Source organism: Strigops habroptila, chromosome 16, assembly GCF_004027225.2.
Source record: "Strigops habroptila isolate Jane chromosome 16, bStrHab1.2.pri, whole genome shotgun sequence".
Classification (NCBI taxonomy): Eukaryota; Metazoa; Chordata; class Aves; order Psittaciformes; family Psittacidae; genus Strigops; species Strigops habroptila.
This window is the reverse complement of record NC_044292.2, coordinates 6,416,023-6,438,039: the sequence shown is the minus strand read 5'-3', so window position 1 is coordinate 6,438,039 and position 22,017 is coordinate 6,416,023. Positions and strand designations below refer to the sequence as shown.

At 42.6% G+C, this 22,017-nt stretch overlaps 1 protein-coding gene across 2 annotated transcripts in view; it reads left to right on the top strand.

The window, feature by feature from the left end:
- Positions 1-22,017, top strand: part of SLC45A1 (solute carrier family 45 member 1) — a 61,183-nt gene that overhangs the window by 25,628 nt on the left and 13,538 nt on the right. The window contains exons 3-5 of one of the 2 annotated variants that reach the window (XM_030508061.1): positions 11,863-11,924; positions 12,055-12,183; positions 12,670-12,777. The gene's annotated coding sequence lies outside the window, so the exon portion shown is untranslated. Of the gene's footprint in view, positions 1-11,862; positions 11,925-12,054; positions 12,184-12,669; positions 12,778-17,735; positions 17,940-18,781; positions 18,923-22,017 lie in introns of those variants that run through there. The other variant, XM_030508060.1, reaches the window with a different exon arrangement.

The following is a 22,017-nucleotide window of genomic DNA, read 5'->3' as shown; positions in this document are numbered from 1 at the left end:
AGAGCAGGACTCATTCATGCCAGGACTAAATATTCCACGTTTTCTTCGCAAGCTCAGAGCATGTCAGCAATTAGCTGAAAATTGCATGATGTTTATTTGACCCATGTATATTCCTCTTGAAAATAATGGCTTGATTACTACTGTGATAGGTTGTCATTGGCTAAACTCAGTGGGGTTTTCCCCTCATGTTAATTGCGCAGAGGAAGAAAACACGTACAGGTTAAGAAAGTTTTTGGCTATTTTTAAGGGAGTACACGGGTAAGCGGCTCTATGAGTGAATTCACTGACTGAGAGGAAACCTGCAGGTTATCCATTCACAACAAGCCAAGAATAACAGTCTCATTCCTATTAAATGGTTGTTCTTATTTTACTGTCATGCTGCCAAATGTAACTTCTGAAGGGCTCTGAATTTGAGTCGGGTCTTCACCGTTGCAAGGGGAGAGAAGTTTTGTGTCGCAGGAAGCTTTGCACACTTAGGGCTCTATCTTTGCTATAGCTCTCATTGTTTAAGTGTGCCAAAAAGGCTGGTCTTCAAGGGTAGTCTCAAGAGATTAATCTTTCTCCATTAACCAGTCTTGGTGAACAAATCCTGGCAATATTCCTCGTTCGGGATCTTAGTAGAATACTCTGAGACTTCTAATGTTTCTTCTAGGGTTTGTAACTAGACAGAAGAATTGCTGGAGTGTTAATTTACTACCTGGTGTCGGTCTCCTGGAGGAAGAGGAAAAAAACTGGAAAGCAGTAGTCTCCCACTGGAATCTTGGCTTGAGGTGAATAGATGAATGACAACATCTCTGCTCTGCAGTGGGGCCTCTCTGACCTTTTGCTTCCTGTTGAGTTGTGAAACAACAAAGTAAATATTTAACTGAATGTGGCAGCCTGAGACAATTGGCCCTATTGTAGAAGGAACACAAGTCCCTTCTCTCTCTGCATAAATTCTCTTTGCTGGCAATGCTAATAGAGCTGCAGTGGAGCCAAGCCAGGCCTTTCATTGGGCAAGACCCAAGTTTAAAGCAGCAGTGTGTGGTTTGGTCCCTGAAGTGTCCTGGATGCAGCAGAGCTGCTGAGGATTGCCCACAGGCAGAGCCCTTTTAAAGCTATTTTTGTTTATAGCATAGGAAGTAGATTTGAGATACCAACGTCTTCAAACATCTGCCATGGAGGGAGCTGGGAGTGGTTGGATGTGGCATGATTTTTGTTACTGATATAACCATTCCAGAATGGAATTGCTGAGATGTGTTCCTTGTACAAAGAGGAGTCATTCTTCAAACACGTTTCCTTGCTCTCACAGCACTGCCATCACTCTGTGTTCCTAGTGGAGGTAGGCTTCTCAGTGGGAATGCAACCACGAGTCCTAAAACACTATAAATGTACCTGAACTTCTTGTTCATTCAGCTCAGATGTAAGTAGTCCATTCCCTTCTTCCAGGCTCACCAGTTCATGCCAGTCTTCAGCTGTGCTTTGTGATGATCTGTCATAATGTTGGTGCCTGCATAACTGACTGACTTCCTGTAATTAATTTGATAGTTAGACTGAATCAAATCTACATTTGGAATACTGCTGCATTCAAAGAATATTGGTCTTGTGCAAAAAAAGCAGTGTATCACCTGCATGAAGGTCTGCCTTATATCCATCCCTGGGTCCCCAGAGAGCTTTTCTTCTCTATGGCACCTGTATATTCTCAGTCTGTTCAGTCTTGTGGGTATTTTAGTTTGCTTTTATTAGTGTTTTCATATCAAGCGGAAAAATGATACTTGAAATGGTGTTCATATAGGTGAGGGGCACTTAAGTATTATCTGCAGGTTTTCTGCTTGCTTTAGTTCTCAATTCATTTTGTGCACATATCTAAAATTAGATGCTGGTAATCTCTCTGCAGATGTTTCTGCCAGTGTATCTTTGCAATAACATTTCTTAGTGAAATAAATCTGTACAGACAATCTTTATCTTAAAAGTTAAGGGGGTTGGAAACCAGTGGTGCGTATTGTGCCATCTCTCCCATTGAGCTCTAGCTACAGACAAGCTGGTCTTTGAAATTCATTACTTCCGTCATGTTTGCAGGGTTAGAATATTTCAGGGAAGATGTCAAAAAATCAACAAATAGGTGGTATATACACAGCTGACCACTGAGACCTGCCAGTTTGTGAATGGGAAAGCATTAGTCGTTTTGGACTCCTTGTATCTCTGAGACTGTGTTCCTGATGGTTTTCACAAGCATGTCTGTCCCAAGCTGTTTTCTAGGGGAACTTTTCAATGTCATGCACTTCTATCTGCCAGGTCCTCAGCCTGGCCAGGCAAGCCTGCCACTTCTCTCTGAGAAAAAGGAAGGGCTTCAAAACTGCCACTTCCTCAGTTTTTCAAGCATATTGCTCCTCTCTTTATCCTTCCAGCACCACCCAATGTAAATGAGTTGCCGTTAGTCACAAAAGAATTTATAAGCCAGTATGCAGTGATTTATTCTCAGTCCGGTGTTCATTAAATGGTTGTACCTCCATCTTCGTATCATTGTACATCAGTTCTTTGTCAAATGGGCACCTATAAGCTCCTAGGACATGTCTTGTACATCTCTTCAAATTCTTGTGACTTAGACCTACCAAAGTTCTCACGTCTTCTGTTTTGTGAGGCTCCATTTGAATGAGGATGAACTTCAAGAGCTGCAGTTCAGACAGTAGCCTGAAATTACTAAGCTCTCATGGAAATTCATTATTTTCAAGGTTCATTGCTTTCTCACACTCTCCACGACGATCGCTGCTGTGCTGAGCACTCCTAGTAATTTATTGCTGCCTGCTAGTGAATCTTTTAGATGGGCTTGTTGGATTGTAGCTCGGTGGGGTTTTGATAGGTATGTTACAAGTGGACTGTGCAAATATAGTGTAGTGTGCACAGATCATACTACCTGTTACTTCTGCTCTGTGACTTAAAATGGATCACTATGTTGTTTAAAGAGGAAAGGAGTTTAAACAGCTGAACTGCTTGAGCCATCCGACTCAAAGCAGTGAATGTTACAGCCTAAGGCTGGCTTCGCTGGAAGCTCAGACAGGACAAAGCCATTCCTGCATGTTTTTCTTCTTTGTAGCAAACAGATTAATTCCTGAAGTAGAATTCAGGCTGGGCATGGAATTCCTATCTTGTCTTTGCTTGTGTGGAAGAAGGATCATGAGAGGAGCTGGTAGTGCCAATAGAATGCCACATCCTGATTGATGCTTCTTCCATTCTAGTCACTTAAAATTTTTCAGGTTTATGCAAATGAGCTGCTGTGCCCTCTTGGTTTTACCACATGTGAAATAAAGAGTGAATGGACTTCAGGGGCTAGAATGTAAGAGAGGAGTTGTCTCACATGGAGATAGTGAAAAAAGTGGTGCCTTTTTGTGCCTTCAGGAACACAGGCGCTTTGCTGCTCATACTAAGTGTTACCCGAATGCTGTGTGGGATTGTCCATCAGCATGTGGTGACCCTTCTGTGTGTGTGCAGTCATGTTGAGTGGGTCTGCTCACGTGTTCTTTCCCTGTTTGTTCCAGAGAGACACTCTGTGCTTTAGTTTTTCATCTCCAAAAGATTATTTAACTTCTCAAAAAGAGGTTAAAAAAACTATTGTTCAGCTCCTTCCCTCTTGGGAAGGTTTATTGGTGTTCTCTTGGCAAGCAAACACAGCTCTTTTTTCCACAAGCAAAATTTATGATTCTTCCTGTCTGTTTAAATTCACTCAGTCCTTCTGGAGTTCAGCCAGCCCGAAGTTTTCAGGCTTGAAACAAAACGCCAGCACTGGTTTGTTTAGACCTATCTCAAGCAGGAGAGTTTTAAAGCTGATACTCTAACAGCAATTTTCTGTTTCTTTATTTAAAGAGCTTCGTGGGACTGACTCCAGGTACTTTTTTGGATACACCACAGCGTTCCTGCTGAACTTTTGCATTGTCTTCTCCAGGAAAACTACATGTAAACTGTCAGGATCAAAGATGAAAATACATATATATTTTTATATATATGTATACACACACACACAAAAATGAAAAACCAACAAAAAACCTATAAGCCTTTCCTTGAAGAAAAGTATACGATTTGCTAGTTCTAGGTATTTGAAAAGTGAAGAGGATTTGTCACTAGTGCTTCTTATTCTGTCATTTGAAATTTCTGAACACTGTCTGGGCTTCTCCCTGAGGATTTCATCCAGCTCACACTCACTCTTTGCCTTCAGAATTGACTGTGTAAAGCTTTAGGTCTCTGTGGTGTCAGATCACTGCCGAGTATCACACTGGTCTTCTCCAGATTTAAATTCTAAGAAATTTCCTTTTCAAGATCCACCTGTCAGACAAGTTTTGTTACTCACAGAAGTCAGCTCTGTGGAAGTTTGGAGCATGTGTTGCTTTTAAAGTGAAATTGCAGAAACCTTTTGGAATCTAAAGGCATTAAGGCAGGTCAAGAGACAGGTAAAAGTCTTGGCTGCACAAGAACCTCCCAGGAGTACAGAGCTGCTGGAGAGAAAGGGTGGGTATTAGGACACGGGAGGGGGTTTGGATGGTAGGACTGTGGAGAGGAGGGGAGGCAATGAAAGACAGGGACTGTCCTCTCCTGCAGCTCTTCCCCTGGAGAGGAGAGAGGGTATGCTTTTCAGCTTGAGAAGTTTAATGCTTATTTTTACTCCTGCCTTTTCCCCAGTCTCAGCAATGCAGTCGTCTGTATGTATATCCTGCTCCTCACCAGAAACAGCTGCTCTGTGCTGCCCCAAGGATCTCTACTTTGCTTTTTGTGGAAGTTCTGTGTCCCGCAGCTCTAGAAAAGCAGTTTAAACGTGCTACAGAAGGTTTTGTGCAAGCCTAAAATATGCCTTATGGACAAGAGTGTTGTGCTGTTATTTCTTCAGATGTCTTTACTGTTGTGAACTTTTCACAGCAGCTGCAGGCATATAGGCTTAGGATGGATGGTATCTCTCATACAGGCTGTAAAAGACTTAAAACTGAGATATAGACTGCCAGATCCAAAACTGTAACTTAGGCTTTAAGAGTAACATTGAATTTTGGGGAGTGGGCTTTTACACAAGTCTTTTACCCTCCAAAGGTAGAGGGTAGGTAGTACTCTCCAAAGGCGGAGGACAGGAAGAGATGTCAATGCTTCCTGAGTTTTCATGAAATGAAATGATAATATACCAAGGGAGGAAGAGGAGTATGTTAGTTTCTATTTTCTGTTGCTAACAGGGAGATTATTTTTGCTGGAAATGAGAACTCGGGTTGTGTGAGGTAAATTTCTTCTTTTCTCAATAAATAGTATTCCTTTGAATTCAAAGTCCTGAGTTTTCAGATCACCTATTTAATATTTTTATATGTCCTAATATTTGCCTTCAATTAAATTGAAATATTAGCAATTAGGGAGTAATGCTTTAGTTGTATTTCATTTCTGCATTGTGAGCATTACTTGGGAAATAGAATTAATGACAAAGCAAGAGATACTGAACATCAGAATTTCAGGTTTCTTGCTCCTTAAAATTGCTTTTTAGGTGGGCATTTGAGGAGGTGAGGATGAGTACAGTCCCACTTATGACAATTTCTAGCAAATTGAGAAGAAATGTAGTCTAAGATAGAATTATTTTCATACACATTTTGGAAACAGGGAGCTCTTCTGCAGCTACTCTGATTTAAACATTGTCAAGTTTGTCTTTCCACGCTTCTTGTCAGCTGTTTTCACCGTGCAAGTGCAGCAGCTGGTGTGTTATTTCACAGGAGCCTTGTGACAGGAAGAAGAAGAGAATTTTATCAGCATGAGTTGAGGACAGCAGAGAACTGTAAATCAAGCAGGAGCTGCAAAATCCATTTAAACCTGGCTTCTGCTACTTCTGCTGCTCACAGAGCTGCTTGCTTTGATAGGGCAGTAAACTCTGTTCTCCACTAAAATAGCGACATAACAAGCTGCACAGTATGTGTTCGATATTTCCTTGGTGGTCAAAAGAACATCCTTTACCTGTGAGGGCAGGCCAGGTAGAAGTCAGTTAACAAAATCAAACTGACACAAGTGCAGCATCAGCAGAACAAAACTGGGTGGTCAGGAGAGATGCCCAATCTTAACAGCCAGTTCTAGTACATGCCTCTCTGCAGCAAACCGTATGTGTTGGAAATGCCTTGCACTTAATGTGCTTTAGGAGCTCAGTTTGCAAATACACACATGCACAGAGGTAATAGGATTTTGTCTCAAAGTCACTTCCAGTTGTGTCAGTTGGAATGTCATTCATTCACAGTGATTCCAATGGCTCCAAATAATACCACTTCATTCATATCCATCCTAAATGAGAAATTTTGGGACATACAAAATACCCACATTACTTCCATATTAAGTGACACAAATGTCCTTAAGAGTGCTGCACTGCAGTTAGCAGATCACTTCTCATTGCTGCCCCAGCATTCCAGCGTCAGCATTCTTACTGGCTATACTGTGTGTCTTAATCAGCATTAGCTTTTTGAAATATGTACAAGAAATAGTGTCCCCGACCAGAAGAAACACAACTTGTTGCTCAGAAAATCAGTAATCAAATATGTAATTATTTTTGTGTAGGATAAATAGTCTGTTACTAGGATTATATGCTCATGCTTCTACAAAGGTACAGATTTAATCTACTTTATGATGAAAGATTAAAAAACAAATCCTGTTTATTAGTGGATCTCCAGCAATAAGTAGCTGTGTCGTTTTATGGCTAATATCCAACATGAGAGTTAATAGTAAGGACACTTTTGTACGTGTTCCACAGTGAAGACTAACTTGAGTATTGCCTGTAAGACAGGAATCAAACACTTGCTTATATGTGGAGAACATGGCTAAACGTTCCAATGACAGCACTTAGTCTTGGAATGGATAAATTATTTTACACTAATTTTGCTAATTATTATCTGCTTAATTTCAGAAGAGATCTCTTCAGACAAATTAAAATGTCCCTGTAAAATGTTTTATTGTCAGTTCCCGACGATCAATCCTGGTTCCTTTACGCTCCAGTATTTGTTTGTTACAAATAAGATGTGCATTTGAAAAGCATTTGTCCATTTGTCCAGTACATTTATTTACTGGCTGACACAGTTTCGGTAATCTATCTGTTGGGTATTACACAAATGGGGCAGAGGGAGAAGCATGGAGGTGCTCTAAACTTTTAAGCAACATGGTAGAAATCAAAGTGACTGAATAAAAACCCTGTTATCCAACTTGTGAAAGCATGAATTAGATGGGGCTTGAAAGAGGATTTGTTGCTGTTGGAATATTCTCTTCTCCAGTGAGCATCATGCATTCTCTCCAGGTTGTTCATAGTTTAGGAGGCAGCAGTGGTAGAGCCTGGAATTTTTGTGAGAGTTTTCCATGAATTTGTAGTGTTAGCAGTAAGTTTATTTATAATATGTTCTGCTCATAACAGTGTCACTGATTTGGAGCCATATTTGATGGTTTTCTAATACTTGGAAGTAGAAACACAATATTAGTTTAACATGCCCCAAAACACAAAACCTTCTGCACAAAACCAGAAAAACCACTTTAGTATGAAACATTAATGCTATGATCTTAGCATGAAAATACAACAAAATAGTTTCCACATTTGCTGATATATAAGAAAGATAGCAATAGCAATAGATGAATAGCTTCTTATGAAGCTATTAGGAGTTAGTCTTAAATTTATCAGTTGCTAGCCTTTCCCCTTCAGTTTTTTCTTGTGGGTTTCCTCTGGGAAGGGTGGGAAGGGGGGCACAGGGCTGTCTGTCTGTATGTCTTACAAGCAGGTTCATAGAATCATGGAATGGTTTGTGTTGGAAAGGACCTTAAAGCTCATCCATTTCCAACCCCTGCCACGGGCAGGGACATCTTCCACTAGAGCAGGTTGCTCCAAGCCCCTGTGTCCAACCTGGCCTTGAACACTTCCTTTTATTCTTCTAGAAAATTCAGTAATACAAACTCTACTGATTGGGTTTAAGTTGACATAGGGTTTTCAGAGCAAGAGAAAAATACACGTGTAGTCTGGATTCAGTCCAAAGCATCTTTACCTCCGAACTGGTTTAGGCCAGAGAGACAGGATGTTCCACAGAGCAAAAAACCAGGTGATTAAAGAGCATGAACAAACACAGAGTATATTATTAACAAAACATCAGACTGCATTTCATGTTGGGTTTTCTGGCTGGTGACCCAGGGAGTTGACTCAAAACGTTAACAGACAAAGGTCCAGTCTGTTCTAACTAATAATCACAAAAGCCTCCCTGAAGCTGTTCACAGTGGTACAAATACACCACAGGGAGACTCTGTGCTCAGGACCATGTGCTGAGAGAATGTTATGGTATCTGCTGTGGAGGGGTTTTATCTTGATTCACCATTCTGTACGTGTCTAGCAATTAGGCTCCCTATTACCTCCAGGCTCCTCATGCTGTTGACAACATCTTTCATTTCTCCCTTGTGTTCTGACTCACAGGTCTGTCAGTGCCATTCTGTCTGTCCCACCTTGTAGCTCCATCCATTTTCAGGATGTGGCTGATACCTCCACATCCTCATCAGCAGCTGTCTTGGCCATGATCTCTATGGGCAGACTATGAATCACTCTGCTTTGTGGCGAGGATCCATGAAGTTGAGGCAGGAGGTGAAGTGTATATGATGTTTGGAGACTTGTGGAGTACTTGACTAGCAGCTGACAAGAAATTCTGGTCATAAGCAGGTATCATCATAAGATGAAGTAGCCTTGGCTGGGCTTGTGCAAGAAAGAGAATTGGGGGAAAAAATGAACCTTTTTGTGGCATTAGGAGATTTTGCTTCTGGGAATTTGCATGCCTTTGACTCCAAAAAGCCTGATGAGATCCGTGAACCTTCACCATGTAAAAGCTTCTTCAGGAAATTCAATCAAAAAGTGTTAGAACTGCTGTGTCCCATCTTGTCCATGTGTGTGTCTTTTCCTGCACTTCTGCTCTCCTCCTCTGTTAGCAGAGGGCTGAGGTGCCAGTGAACATGTGAGAGTCCTGGCGTCTTACAGAAAGTGCTTCCTGCTCTGTGGGCAGTGTGTGGGGATCTCTGGAATCAGGCATATTTGCGTTTAGTTTTTACTGAAGGTTGCTTTGTTACAAATGGACTTACAAATTCTGGGTTTTCCTTCTAAGGGCTTCAAAAATGCCATCAGTTTTACCATTTGTGCGTGACACTTTCAGCTGTAGTTTAACTCCTCTTTAGCATTGCAGGCTCATCGTATTTAACATGCGTTTTAGCCAGGAGGGAGCAGAGCGTTTGGTGCTGTGGAAGCAGTGGGTGTCCATCCCTGGCAGGAAACGTGTTGCTCTTGAAGATGACAGATTTTCCTGTACTGCCCACAGCATCACTCAGGAACATGTCTCCTCCCTCACAGAGATGCTAGCTGCCTTCCCTTCCTGTCCCGTTCCTGCTGTTAGTCAGCAGATACACTCCACTCCTCCGGATCCAAAGTAGAAGCTGCTTTTGCTAACGCTTCCTCTTCCTCGCTCTTCTTTGTTAACAAACTCTCCTTTGTTATTGCCGAACCTGAGATTTCCCGAGGCGCCGGGCACGGGGCTGCTCCGAATGCAGAGGGAGGTGCTGTGGAGCAGCACGTACCGGCGCTGCCAGCGGGGGCCCTGGGGCGCTGCCCGGAGCCGGGGGCGCAGCGTGAGTCACAGCCCGCGGAACCGGGCGGGCCGGGGCGGCAGCGCCCTTGGCCTGCGCCACTCCCCGCAGCGGGCGCACGGCTGCGGCCTGGGGAACGCTCCGGCTCGCCAGCCCGTTCCAAAAGCGAACATCTGCATTTCATCAGCATCTTGCATTGTCTCTCTGAGAAATGGCATTCAGTTGCAGGTAATTGGTAGTGCTTCGGTTTCCTGTGGCTTTTCACCTATTCATTTGTGTTGGGTCAGCTCAGCTGCTTTATAAACATGGAAATGTGCTTGAAATCTGATGAGCTGGCAGCACAAAAGCAAACCTACAGTGCAATTAGATCTCAAACGCCAGAACTGGTGGGCTTTCTAGCAAGCTCCAGTTCAGGTTTGCGTGTAATGGTGAGATTAAAATGACACTTCTTTCAGGCTCAGTTGGAGAAATCATTCCTAGGTACTGCAGACAGTTAAAACACCACATTATTCACTGCTTGGGTTGTTCAAAAGAGACAAATACATGGGAATCCTGTAGTAGTTGAGAGGAAACTGTGGTACCAATGAAGTCAGCTGGCCTAGAAACTGTTTGGTTGTGTCCTTGGTGTGAAAAGGCACTGAAGTTTCGCAACAAAATGGCAAACAAGGTAGTACTGTGACCTGTTTTCTAACCCAGGGACAAGATTAAGTTTGAACTGGTGATGGGTATCAGAATATTTGCCTAAGCAAACACGGTAAAAGTTGTGTTAAGCCTTTTGGAATGTTCACCCACTTCTGCATGATTTGCATGATAAAATCTCAAAGAATGGAATAGAAACACTTTTCATATGTAAAGTAACAATCATCAGGTTCTTCCAGATGGTTCTATCTTCATACTGAAATTTTCTGCAGATTTTTTCTCTAAGTTAGGTGGAGTAATAAGGCAAACTTACCATCTCAAATGTGGTTTTCTGATTGTGTCCCAAATGCATTAAGCTACGATTATGTTTCCTTAATCCAAAAGTTTTGAAATTAAAATTGCTTTTACGTGGGGTTCTGTCACTATTGATGTCACAGCTTTTTATTTACTAGCAGAGAAGTTGTAATCAAAGGCCGTAAGTCACAGGGTTTTGTCTCTTCATGTGCCCTTGCAAGATCTCCCAAGTTCTTCATGACACTTACTTCTATTTTTTAGTAAACAGTTTTCCGTGGGCAGACTTAGAGGTATTTTAGCTGTTTCCTGGCTATTGTCTCCAAATACTTGAGAGATTATTTTGTCCCAGTACCCTACTGCACTGTTTTATAGCCCAGCCTTGTTTTATAGCCTTGTTTTATAGCCCAGCGTCCTCCAGCTCCGTGTTCATCCGTGAACAAAACTCTGCCACCTTTGACATAGGTGCTCTGTGGAGCATCTTTGACCCAATGCAGAACCCTGAGCAGTTCTTACTAAGGCATTCAGTGAAAACGTTGGTGCCTGAGGCTTCCCGAGCAGCTGAGCAGTGTGGTGAGGGTGTGATGGGTGGTCTGCCAGGTCGTGCCTACGTGGCAGCTGCTTGCTTTTGGAATGCCCTCCTCCCACAAAAAGGCAGTTCCTTCTCCCACTGTTGGGCTGGTAGTGAGCTCTTACTCCTGGATTATCCCGTTTATACTTCTAGAGATCAGCTTTCTCTCTGACCTACAGAGCTTACTTATTTTTCCATGACTTGCAGAAACTTGGTGTCAGCCATCAGATCTTCAGACATCGTGTAGGGCTCTAGGGTGCTATTTAAATATCAGTCTAAGTTGTTTGGTTTAAGCTATGATATGATATGCATTGTCTTGCAGTCCAGAGCAGAAATAGCTATGAGAAATACCTACCTTTTCTGTATTACTGTTGGCAGATTTTACCCTATGAATGCAGTAATAATCCGATTATTACAGATGTTTTATATTTGTTTTTATCCTAATGGATTTAAACACTTCTGATTGTCTTTCTGGAAGGTGGTTTTTGGTTTGGGGGTTTTTTTCCCCCCTTCCTCACTGCCTCTTCCTTCCGTTATCTGTTTCCCAAGCTGGTTATGTACAGTTGCTGCTATTTTTAGCTCCTTTCTGGCTTCCATTAATCTTGAATTTTCAAGATTGGCGATACCACATTTTGGCCAAGTGTTTTCTAATGAAATTCCCCTGTTTTGAACTGCCCTGATTTATAGGATTCAACCAAGAACTTCTGATTGCCAGAGATGCACCTTTTCCTGCCACAAGTAGAGTTGGCAGCCCAAGGTTTCGCTACAAACCTACTTTGTTTCTTGTTTTTCAGGTCAAAGTAACATCCAGTCAGACTTTGCATGGCATGAGGCAGAAACAGGATTTTCTAGCATGGTGAGTACTTGCAGAATCAAGAGGCTGATGATTTATAATGACCAAGAATTCAGGAGACACTGCATCCTAAATAAAAGCAAAAAGGGGTCAGTAATCGCTGACCAGATTCTGTTCCACCTCTGTTTTATAGGTGGCTTCAGGGAGGAATTTAGGAAAGGAGCATGACTTAATGTGAGAGCTCATGATGGTCACAAGGAGCACTACCATGGGGAAGTTCATAAATGGAGTTTTGAAGGAACTGTTTAAAATTCTAATATAGGTAAGGACTTAAAGATGGCATTCATGAGAAGATCTTAAATAGAGATCACATAGCAAAGGATGTCTTTTCCTTTAACACTCATTGTCTTTGACTTCAACTGGAAACTCTTTTGTCACTTTGCTAGATGTAGACTTTTCAAACCTTCCTTGTCTTTTTTTGCTTCCACAGCTGTACACAGACCAGAAGTGTCTCCTCTACCAGTTTTTAGTTTGCTGCTTTTCCAGGCCATTTGTATTGCATGGTTCCAGGAAAAGCTAGGAAAGACCTTGCAAGGTCACAGATTTCCTCTATTTCATCTCCTTGGCCCAAGGCAGGATCTAACAACCCTAACCTGCTCTCAAGCATCCCAGCAGATGATCTTAAAAGCCTCCAATGATAGAGACTCTCCCTAAGCAATTAAAAATTCTTTTTAATAATTTTTTTTGCCTTCTGTCTAACTTGTAAACAAGAAATAAATAAAATAACACAATTTAATTAATTGTACAGGAGCACTCAAGCTTTGACATGGGCAGCAGACGGAGAGTGCTGTGAACTTGACTGGAGCTTCATTTTGAGTTCGATGCACCCCACCAGATGAAAGAGGGCACGGTTAAGGTATGTGTAGTTTGCTGCAGTAATGCCCCCACCCCTGCTCACCTCTTGGCCTCTTGATTTGCTTTAAGGTTCTGTACCCTGAAGAGTTCTCATTTATTCTGACATGTTTTTCTGATCTTTGCTCGCGTTGGCTTAATGAATGAAAATGTATTTCCTGTCTCCAGTCAGGATTGTTGGTAAAACTGGTGTTACAAAAATACAGATGGGAAGAGACAGGAAAGGAGCTAAATTAGACCCAGACAATACACAGATATGTGATGTGCAGATTAGGGTCATATTTCACAGCACGGTTACCATACAGTAATGATGTGCCTTGGAAGGAATAATGCCTTAAAAGACACACAGAGAAAGTGTATTTACTAATATTGTTTAAGCCCCAAAGGCAGCAACTTGAGTTGGAAGCCCTTGGTTGGATCAGCTGTTTCAGCAGCCCTTGCTGTGTATCTTATTCAGGAATTCAACAGTGAAAGCCAATTATTTTGTCCAAATTCTGAGTATCTGTCCATTTGGTGCTTTTTCTTTCAGTGTAGCCTGGGATCAGTGTGATCCAAAAATAGGAGTCTGGGAAAGCCACTGTCCAGAAAAAGCTTTAAGTCACTTTCAAGCTGTGAGGGAAAGAAGGCAAGTGCCAGTACCCATGTGGAGGAAGGGATGAGTGAATCAGGTTTTCTGGTCATGGACTGGATCAGTGGTGGTGAATTTGTGGGTGGGCAGAGGCAGGCACTCTGGTGTAGAGTGCAGGGCAAGAACCATTTAGAACTGAACTGCGTCTCTCACATTCATTCAGGGCCAGGCCCTTCCTACATGGTAGCCAGCCTCTTACAAATACAGATTTCTCTGGTAGCCACATGTTCTTTGATTTCTTTGAATGCTATGATACAACTAGTTTCGTGTGATGTAGGTGCCTGAAGTACACTCAAGAGTTGCTTCTGCAGCAGAAGTAATTACTTTCTCATTAAGTCTAAACAATTAGTTATAAAGTCCATCAAGTTGTGCCTACCTACAGGTGATGTTCATTGCAACTGAACCCCTCTGTGCTATGGTCTATTGATGCACAAGAGTCACATCCACAGGCTCACAGTCAACCGCACTTTCCCCCAGGATGATCAGCAAATGCCACTTTAATAGCATCTTTTCCACTTGCTTCTTGGCTAAAGGAAAGCAATACTATAATGTTCAGTGATGCAGCAGATACTTCAGAGTCCTTATCAATGAGGAGATTATCCTGTTACCTAAATTAGGCATACTGTGGAACTTTAGAATTACAAAAAGAAATGTATGAGGTGAGTTTGAATGGGCTAAGAAAGTTTTGGGATTAAACCATGTAGGGGAGGCCTCCTATGATACTGGCTTTTGACCAGAGTTTTATGGTCTTTTATCTATCTGATTCCTGTTCTGTTCCTAAAAGACTAGTGCAAGGAGCAGATCAGAAGAGAAAATACAATTGGACGATGTATTTGATTTGCTGTAGAGGCATCATTTACCTTTGCATCGCCTGCTTGCCTCCTGCCTTCTGATTTACCGTGACCTGCAAGGGAACATTCTTCTACCACAGCCAAGGCATTCAGGTGGAGCTAATTGAGCAATTAAATTATCAGGTGATGGAAGTAAAAATCTCATCCACACAGTGGAGGGATTTAGCAATCGGACTCCTTTTAGTTATGACTTACTGTTATGTAATGTGTGTGTTGCTACATAGATGCACACTGTGCAAAACAAAGGTAAGCAGCTCTTCTGATGTACGCTTTGGTTGATGTGGGGGTCACGACTCCTGTCAACTGACCACAGAAGAAGGGGACAGTTGGGGTTTATGAGAACAAACTGTAAATGTGGACAGTCCATGTAATAGAACTTCCCAATTCCTCCTTTCTTGGAAGTCTCCTGTCAGGAGTTTTTAGCTCTGGCTGAGCTGAAAAACACATGAAAACCCCTTTGTTTCGAGTCAGGTGCGTTTCACCTCTAAGTATCCATGAAGCAGTGTGCAAAGCTGGGGAGTGTCTCAAGTGCTGGTGTGTAGGATCCTTTCTGGAAGAAAACGGACATGTTTGTATGGAAACGGAGTAGGCCTGGTGCAAGTCTGACGATAGTCACATATCAACACTGGTGGGTTTACACAGAGTTGCAAAGGGAAGCAGATTCCATTTTGGTGAAGAACAACAAACATGGCAGTGATCTGGCTGAAGATCCATTTGGTGTGGTAGGTGTTTTCTGAGAATATCCTGGAGATGTGACTTTTCTCTATGCCAGTGGTCCAACGGCAATTCTGGGAATGATGGATGTAGTAAAAGCACATCAGAATTCTAGCTCCCTCTTCCTGTGCAGAACTACTACTACACAAATTGTTGGTTTAGCTGCAAGGTCAGTAATGATAAAAAACACACCTGTCCACAGCAATGCTGTCATCACTGAACAGGTAGAGGACGGGGCATCAGAAATGCTATTGCAACACAAAATACAGGGAAAACTGAAACCCTAGAATGGAGACTGAAAAGGAGGCAGCATGATCACCAGGACAAACTTACACAGTGAAGTTAGACCAGGGTGTAATGGATAAAATGCTGCTGCTGGCTCTGTCTGCTTTGCTCCCATGGCAGGAGTTGTGTGTGTTGGTCTGATCACATAACCTCAGACCGTATTAGAACAGAAGAGTGGAAAGAGAAAGGGTGTGTCTCCTTTGGCTTGGTAGAAAGGTGTGATTTTAAATTAAAGGGACATTGCAAAAGGTCATGAACATTGACACTGCAGGTTAAAATAGGCTCTTCCCTTCCCTTTTATTGGCAATACAGAATCTTAAAGGAGTGTACATCTTTCTGCCCTATTGAAATCCTCAAGGGAAGGTAATTCTGGGGGGATGTCCAGGCTGAGTGTGGTCCAGTATTCCTTAAAGCTGAGGGAGAGACTAGCCCTGGTCATCAGTTCTGTTGGGAAGAATGTATAGTATGTATGAAGTTCCCAGGATCAGTATTATAATAAGACTATGTGCTCCTGTATCTGTGAGTTGGATGTCCAGGCTTTGTTGTTACTATTATTCATGGAAAGTAAAGGGCAAGGCCTGTCTGAGGTTCATGGATTAGATTTGGTGGCAGGAGAATATGGTCTGTTTGAATAAATTGGTTCGAGGTTATCATGTCCTTCTCTTTGACCATAAGACTTAAGAAGGAGGCTTTTTTGACTTTGCAAGAGATGGTAAATTGATTTAGTGTGGAGCGGATGTGATCTAGCTCTATCTCTACTGTCTTTGAGAAGAGATGGGTTAGGTGCAAAACTCTCTTCCTTATGGCTGTGAAGGCCCATTAATCTTGTGGAGTGAGCTCTCATATAGCAAAACCACCTTCCACCCATGTCCTCTCTTCCTTCAGTGATCTCTCGTTGACTAATGCATGTGTTCCACAGGACCATGCATGCCTGCTGATTCCCTTGGTACTTTATTGCAATTGTTGATCTCTTCTGACTCTGAAAAACATCTATTGTACTTGTAATTTGAGTTTGTTTAACTTCAGTTTGCAGCCCTTGGTTGGACCAGCTACTTTAGAAGCCTTTGCTCTGTGTCTTATTCAGGAATTCATCAGCTATCATTCTTTAATTAGGTTATTGCAAAATGTTTCCCAGCTTGTAAATAATTTCTGCTATTCTTCACCCCAAGTTTTTCAACACTACCTTTCAGTTGGGAACCCCAGAGCTACACTCAAGCTCCAGTGTCATTTTCATCTGTACCAGACCTAGAAGGAAAAATACTCCCCGTTGCTTTAGGTATTCCAGGGCTGTGGTCAGACCTCTGTGTGCCTCAGCCTCAGCAGACAGGAACCAGTTACTCATTTTCTGATTCCTACATGTTTGGTCTTCAGACCTAAAGCTGACCTAGAAGTTGCACTCAACTTTCACATAGAATCAAATCTATGGATTCTTGGCAAGCTTTGCTAGTCCTACACCTGGAGAGCTGATAACATTACTGAGAAACTGACTGTTGTACTTGCAGAAATTACTTATTTCCCATGGGACTAAAACATAGAGAAGTCAAACTAACAGCAAGTCTGGTTTATTTCTACCAGGCAGGAGATAGATTAGATTATTTTGAGGCCTGACCTCCAATTTTGTATCCAAAGGTCATGGCTGCTCTTGGAGAGATCAATTAATATATCAGTGTATTGGGCTCAATGCAGAAATGCCATCCAGTGTACAGGGAATCTTTGCGTACTGTGTATTTGCCCTAGCAGATAGTTAATCTGAGTTACTGTTTACTACCTGTTCCATTCCTCTTGCTCAAGAGCATTAGCAAATGTTTATTTGACAGAATGTTCTGTTCCTCTCCCCCCTTCCCTCCCTCTTTTTTAACTTTTTTTCCCTCCTCTCCCCTGAGAAAATGCAGGCTAATCCCAGAGCAACTCCAGGCTGCAAACATCATGGTGCAGGCTGGACTCTGCTCACAGGAGTTTCTTTACTGCTGGTGGGGGAGAGTAGAAAACGTCTTGAGAATGATCTGCCAAAAAGGGAAAAGGCCTTTAATCAGAGAGTAATAAATCAGAAGAAAGGAGATTCTTACAGCACTTCGACTTACCTGAAAACACTCAACAGACTGAGTACCAAGGCAAATGCTCTATTTAGAAATGTAGAAGCAAAAAGCAGGCTTGTGAATAGCAACAACCAAGTGTCCATGAATAGCCCCTGTTGGAAGCAGGACTGCTATCTGATCTGGTATGGCTGCCTTCCTGTTGGTTTAGTGGGAGGCTGTGTTTGAAAGATGCCACTAAAAGATCTCCAAAGACCTTCATGCTAGTCCCGCAGGCATTGCTTTCCAGTATAACAGTTAATCAATTTTCTTCAAATGCTATTCAGACACTGCATTGAAAGTGTAGAGCACTATACAAGTCAGGATACACAGCCCCTGCTTGTTCCAGCACTCTGTGGAAGGCTTATTATGGCTGTATTCTGGTGCTTTGGGGGTTGCTTTGGTGTTTTAGGTCCTGAAAGAGACTGCCAAGCTCCGAGAGTGGCTTCGGGTGTCCTTTTACTTCATCTCTGCCCTTTCCTCTGCTTCAGTGGATGCAAGAGGCAAGCAAGGCTGTCAGAGTGGCTTTGGGGCCATCCAGGAATATTAAAGCACTTGTCTGTATCTGTGTACCAAGTGGCTGTACCACACCCCAGCATCTGTCTGTCTCCAGAAGGTAACTGATTGTTTGGGGTGGCACGTAGACATGCCTATAGTCTCTGCCTTGTTGCTAGACACTTTCAGGCAGAAAGGGGATGACAGCCCCTGCCTCTCCTGTCTGACAGGCACTCTGTATGGATGGAAGAGGCTAAATTAAAAACAGCAGAAGCAGACTTTCTGGTTTTTCTTGGTAACTGATATAAAGGAGAGAAGGGAGCAGTCTGTGCCATGCAATTAACATCGAGTGCTATTGCAACTCATTCTGTAATGCGATATAGATACAATCTCAGCAGAAAATTGAATGCTGCACTGAGTCAGAAACATAGAGCAATGCTGGATTTTGAAGAAAGTAATTAGCCCCAGGGACCTGGTGGTTTCTCATTTCCCCTGTGGTAAACACAGGGAAGTGGAGCAGTACTTCCCATAGGCTTCCAAAGTCAATTTAGACAAGGTACGGAGCCAATTAATAAACCAAAGTTTTAATGAATGCTTAGCAAGAGGCAGGTGCACCTCCAGTCTTCCTGTCAGTGCCCACCATGCACCACTCAGTGCCATGCTGCTTTTCTTTCCTGAGCTCCAAGTACCCTGTCTCTGACCACTGCTGAGCCAGCCTGAGCCCCTGCCAGTGCAGCACCTCTTTGGTACCCTTCACCACCTCTCCCGCCAAGGGTGATGCTATGTGACAGCCCTCACCATCACCATGCTTGCAGGGTACCTCACCCAACCTCCTCTTCATCAGCCCTTGGTACAGCAGTTGCCTGGCCCTTCCTTGTGCTGCCCTGCACTTGGCCTTCACAAAAGTAGTGATTTGAGGTTTCCCAGCTCTCACTAATCACTCGTTCTGCTTTCCTTCCCCAGTAGAAGATCAGAAGTATACTGAATCACATCAAAAAAGACACCTGGTAGACAAGAAAACTTTGATCTTACTAATGACAGGACCTACTGGCTGGAATCTGCAGCTCACAGTTATTATGAGAAGCAAGGAATTGAGCTATTCAGGTAACACAGCAGGGATGACAGTAGTGTCTATTTATGCTCTATCTTTAAATGAAAATTGACTTCAGTTCTAAAATATACATAGCCCGTGCCTGCTCTGGGTGACCACAAGTTCCTGCACCCAGGATTCTCGCTCCTGCTTGCCCGATATGCCACTTGTCATCTTTCTGTGGCTTGTCAGATCCAGAAAAAGCCCTGCAGGGTCTTTGGGGCATAATCATGTCCTTGTCTCTTGTGAAATGCATAGTCCACTTGAGGCATCACAGTGAACTGAAATACTGTACTTCAGTGAGTTTGACATGCTGCTTTGTGTGTTCCTGCACCAGTATCTTGCATGGTAAATATCACATGTCTGCAGTTAACATCTTTGTTCAGCATTTGTCCAGAAGTGCATGATCAATGTACCTTAGCACACATGTTGTCTCAGAGGAGAGATTTTCCTCAGCCTTCTTTCATTCAGTTACTGGAAAATAGAAGATTATAAAGATCTTCTGAAATATAATTATTTCACTGGTTCTGTACCCTAAAGTGCTGATTGCAGGAGCTGGTTAGGAAATAAATGCAAAACTTGCCATTTAGACTCTTTTAAACTGTTTGTAGGACTGTAGCATTCCGATTCCAAGTGCGTTCTGTCTGCTGGATTGTGTCAGTGCCCTCTAGTGACTAATTCCCTGAACTGTGTTGGGTTTTCACTGGAGAGAGACATCGAAGGGGTGGTTGTCTGCTGAGAGCCGGAGACAGGTAAATCTCCTCATATTATTTTTAGGGCAGCACTAGTTTGTCCTGCAGAAGCAAAAAGAAACGCTCACTGAGCATTTCTGAATGCATGCACACTGCTACTGTGGAAATAGCACGTCTGAAACAAAGCACGAGTCAAATCAAGTGCAAACCAGTGGAACTAAAACTACTGGGCTGTCGCTGCGCAACACTTGAATGGTTTCAGTGAAGTGTGGAATTAGTGACATTTTGCTGAATAATTATCCTCTGAGGCTTGAGAAGGGGTCACAGGATTCTGGTTTTCATCTGATACAGCAGCTGTAGGCTGGGCTGATAGATTACTGACATTTCTTCTGTATGGTGACAGCATGCCAGGTTTTAGAAAACCAAATTGGTTCTTTCCTAAAGACTTTTCTTGTTTAGTAGTGGGAGCATTTCTGTCTTTTCCTATTATTAGAGCTTTACACACAGTGTTGTGCACTGTAGTTGCTGGCACACTTGTCAGGGGGCATCCTGAAGATAACTCTTGATGGATTGTTTCAGGAGCATGGCCTCACCTTTACCTGAAAGGAATACGGTAGATTTGCTCTGTTCCTGGAAAGGATGGGAGCAGAGACAAACTCCTTTTGTACTTTTCGTTACAATCACACAAGTGCAGAGTTAGGAAGTGCAGAGGCAGTTGTCAGTTGTCAGTTGTCAGTTCTTAAAAGGAACGTACTTGTTCCTTTTAAAATTCATGTTCTTGTATAGTAGTTCACTATATTAAATTTCTCAATGAATTGACAACTCAATGCAAATAGATCAGTGCTGTTACCATTGCTGTTCATTCTGCTGCAAAATACTGTGGTTTGTTTCTGCTGGTGGTTTTGGGGGGAAGAGGGTGTTTGCCTGTGTTTTTCCTTCTTTCAAGTAAAAATTCAAGTGCCCTTTTAAATGTTTAATTGCATCCATTAATATAGCCAGCGTAGGAGTTTGGTGAATCCAGGCTCAGGAACTGATTTATCTGGACTATTAAAATCGTATGACAGGTATGCTAAGGGCCAGATACGGAGGTGGTGTGCAAACTGGCATATATGAGACTTCTTTATGTTCTTACATTGTATTAGCTTCCCACCGGCTTCCCTGCACCTACTCAGTTGGCATATAAGGGATGCTAGGGCGGTGTAATTTACGCGGTAAGCTCTTCTTACCATATAAGCATTAAGAACGTATAATTGAAATGCATATCACCTTGTTTGAACTCACTTCCTTTTTTCTGTCTTACTTTGTATTTGCACTGACAATACCATAGGACATAGACCTTACTGGCATGAATAGCATTTACAGAAATATAAATGTACTTCTTCAACTGATATCTGTCCTGGTTTTGGCTAGGATAGAGTTGATTTTCTTCCTAGTAGCTGGTGCAGTGCTGTGTTTTGGCTTTAGTCTGAGAATGTTGATTACACACCAGTGTTTCAGTTATTGCTGAATAGTGCTTACCCCAATTAAGGACTTTTCAGCCTCTCACGCTCTGCCAGTGAGGAGGGGCACAAGAAGCCAGGAGGCAGCACAGCCAGGATAGCTGACCCGAGCTAGCCAAAGGGGTATTCCATACCACAGAACATCACTGAGCGTATATTAATCTTTGCTGCAGGATTCATGTGGCCTTTGCAGCAGCCTCTGAGCACAAAACAACTTTCACAGCGTGTCTGTCTGGTACAGACTTTGATTCTCCCCCAGAAAGAATTAAGTCATGCTTGGAAAAAAAAGCTGCCAGTTCCAGGTGGATCAGTGAAGGACATTGCAGAGCCACTGAACCAAACTGAGAGATGTTTACATTGATTTCAAGATGAAAAAAGAAAAAGGAATACCCAGCATCACACAAACGAAACCCTGTTCAAGAGACAGAACAACATCCTCTCTGTTGGTAGCTTGCACAGAGTTTCACTCAACTGGAGCTAATGTTTACCTCAGAGAAAAGGATTATAAGGGGATAGAAGAGAGGTTTCCAAGAAACAGAATGGTCCTGACCTGAGTGAGGCGAATAATAAGTTCTGCTGGCAAATGAAACAGTGAGCCTAACACGAAGCTGTAAACAAGCAGAGAGATAAATATGCTGTCAGAAGCTGCTGCGTGGAACGACTTAACAAGAGAGTTCAATGAATGAAAAACCTCTGCAGCCAGAGCAGCTAGTAGGGAACAGTGCAGATTCATAGCAGTAGGTATTCATCACCAAAACTTGCTCTTTTGAATGCTCTTGAGTTAAATTAGTGCCAAGTAAATTAGTATCTTTACATTTCAACTGCAATTTATGTGTAAGCTCACAGGGGAGAGGAGATTTTTGATTTCTGTTTTGTCTAAAGCCCAAAGGATGCTGATAGATGAATGCACAGCAGGAA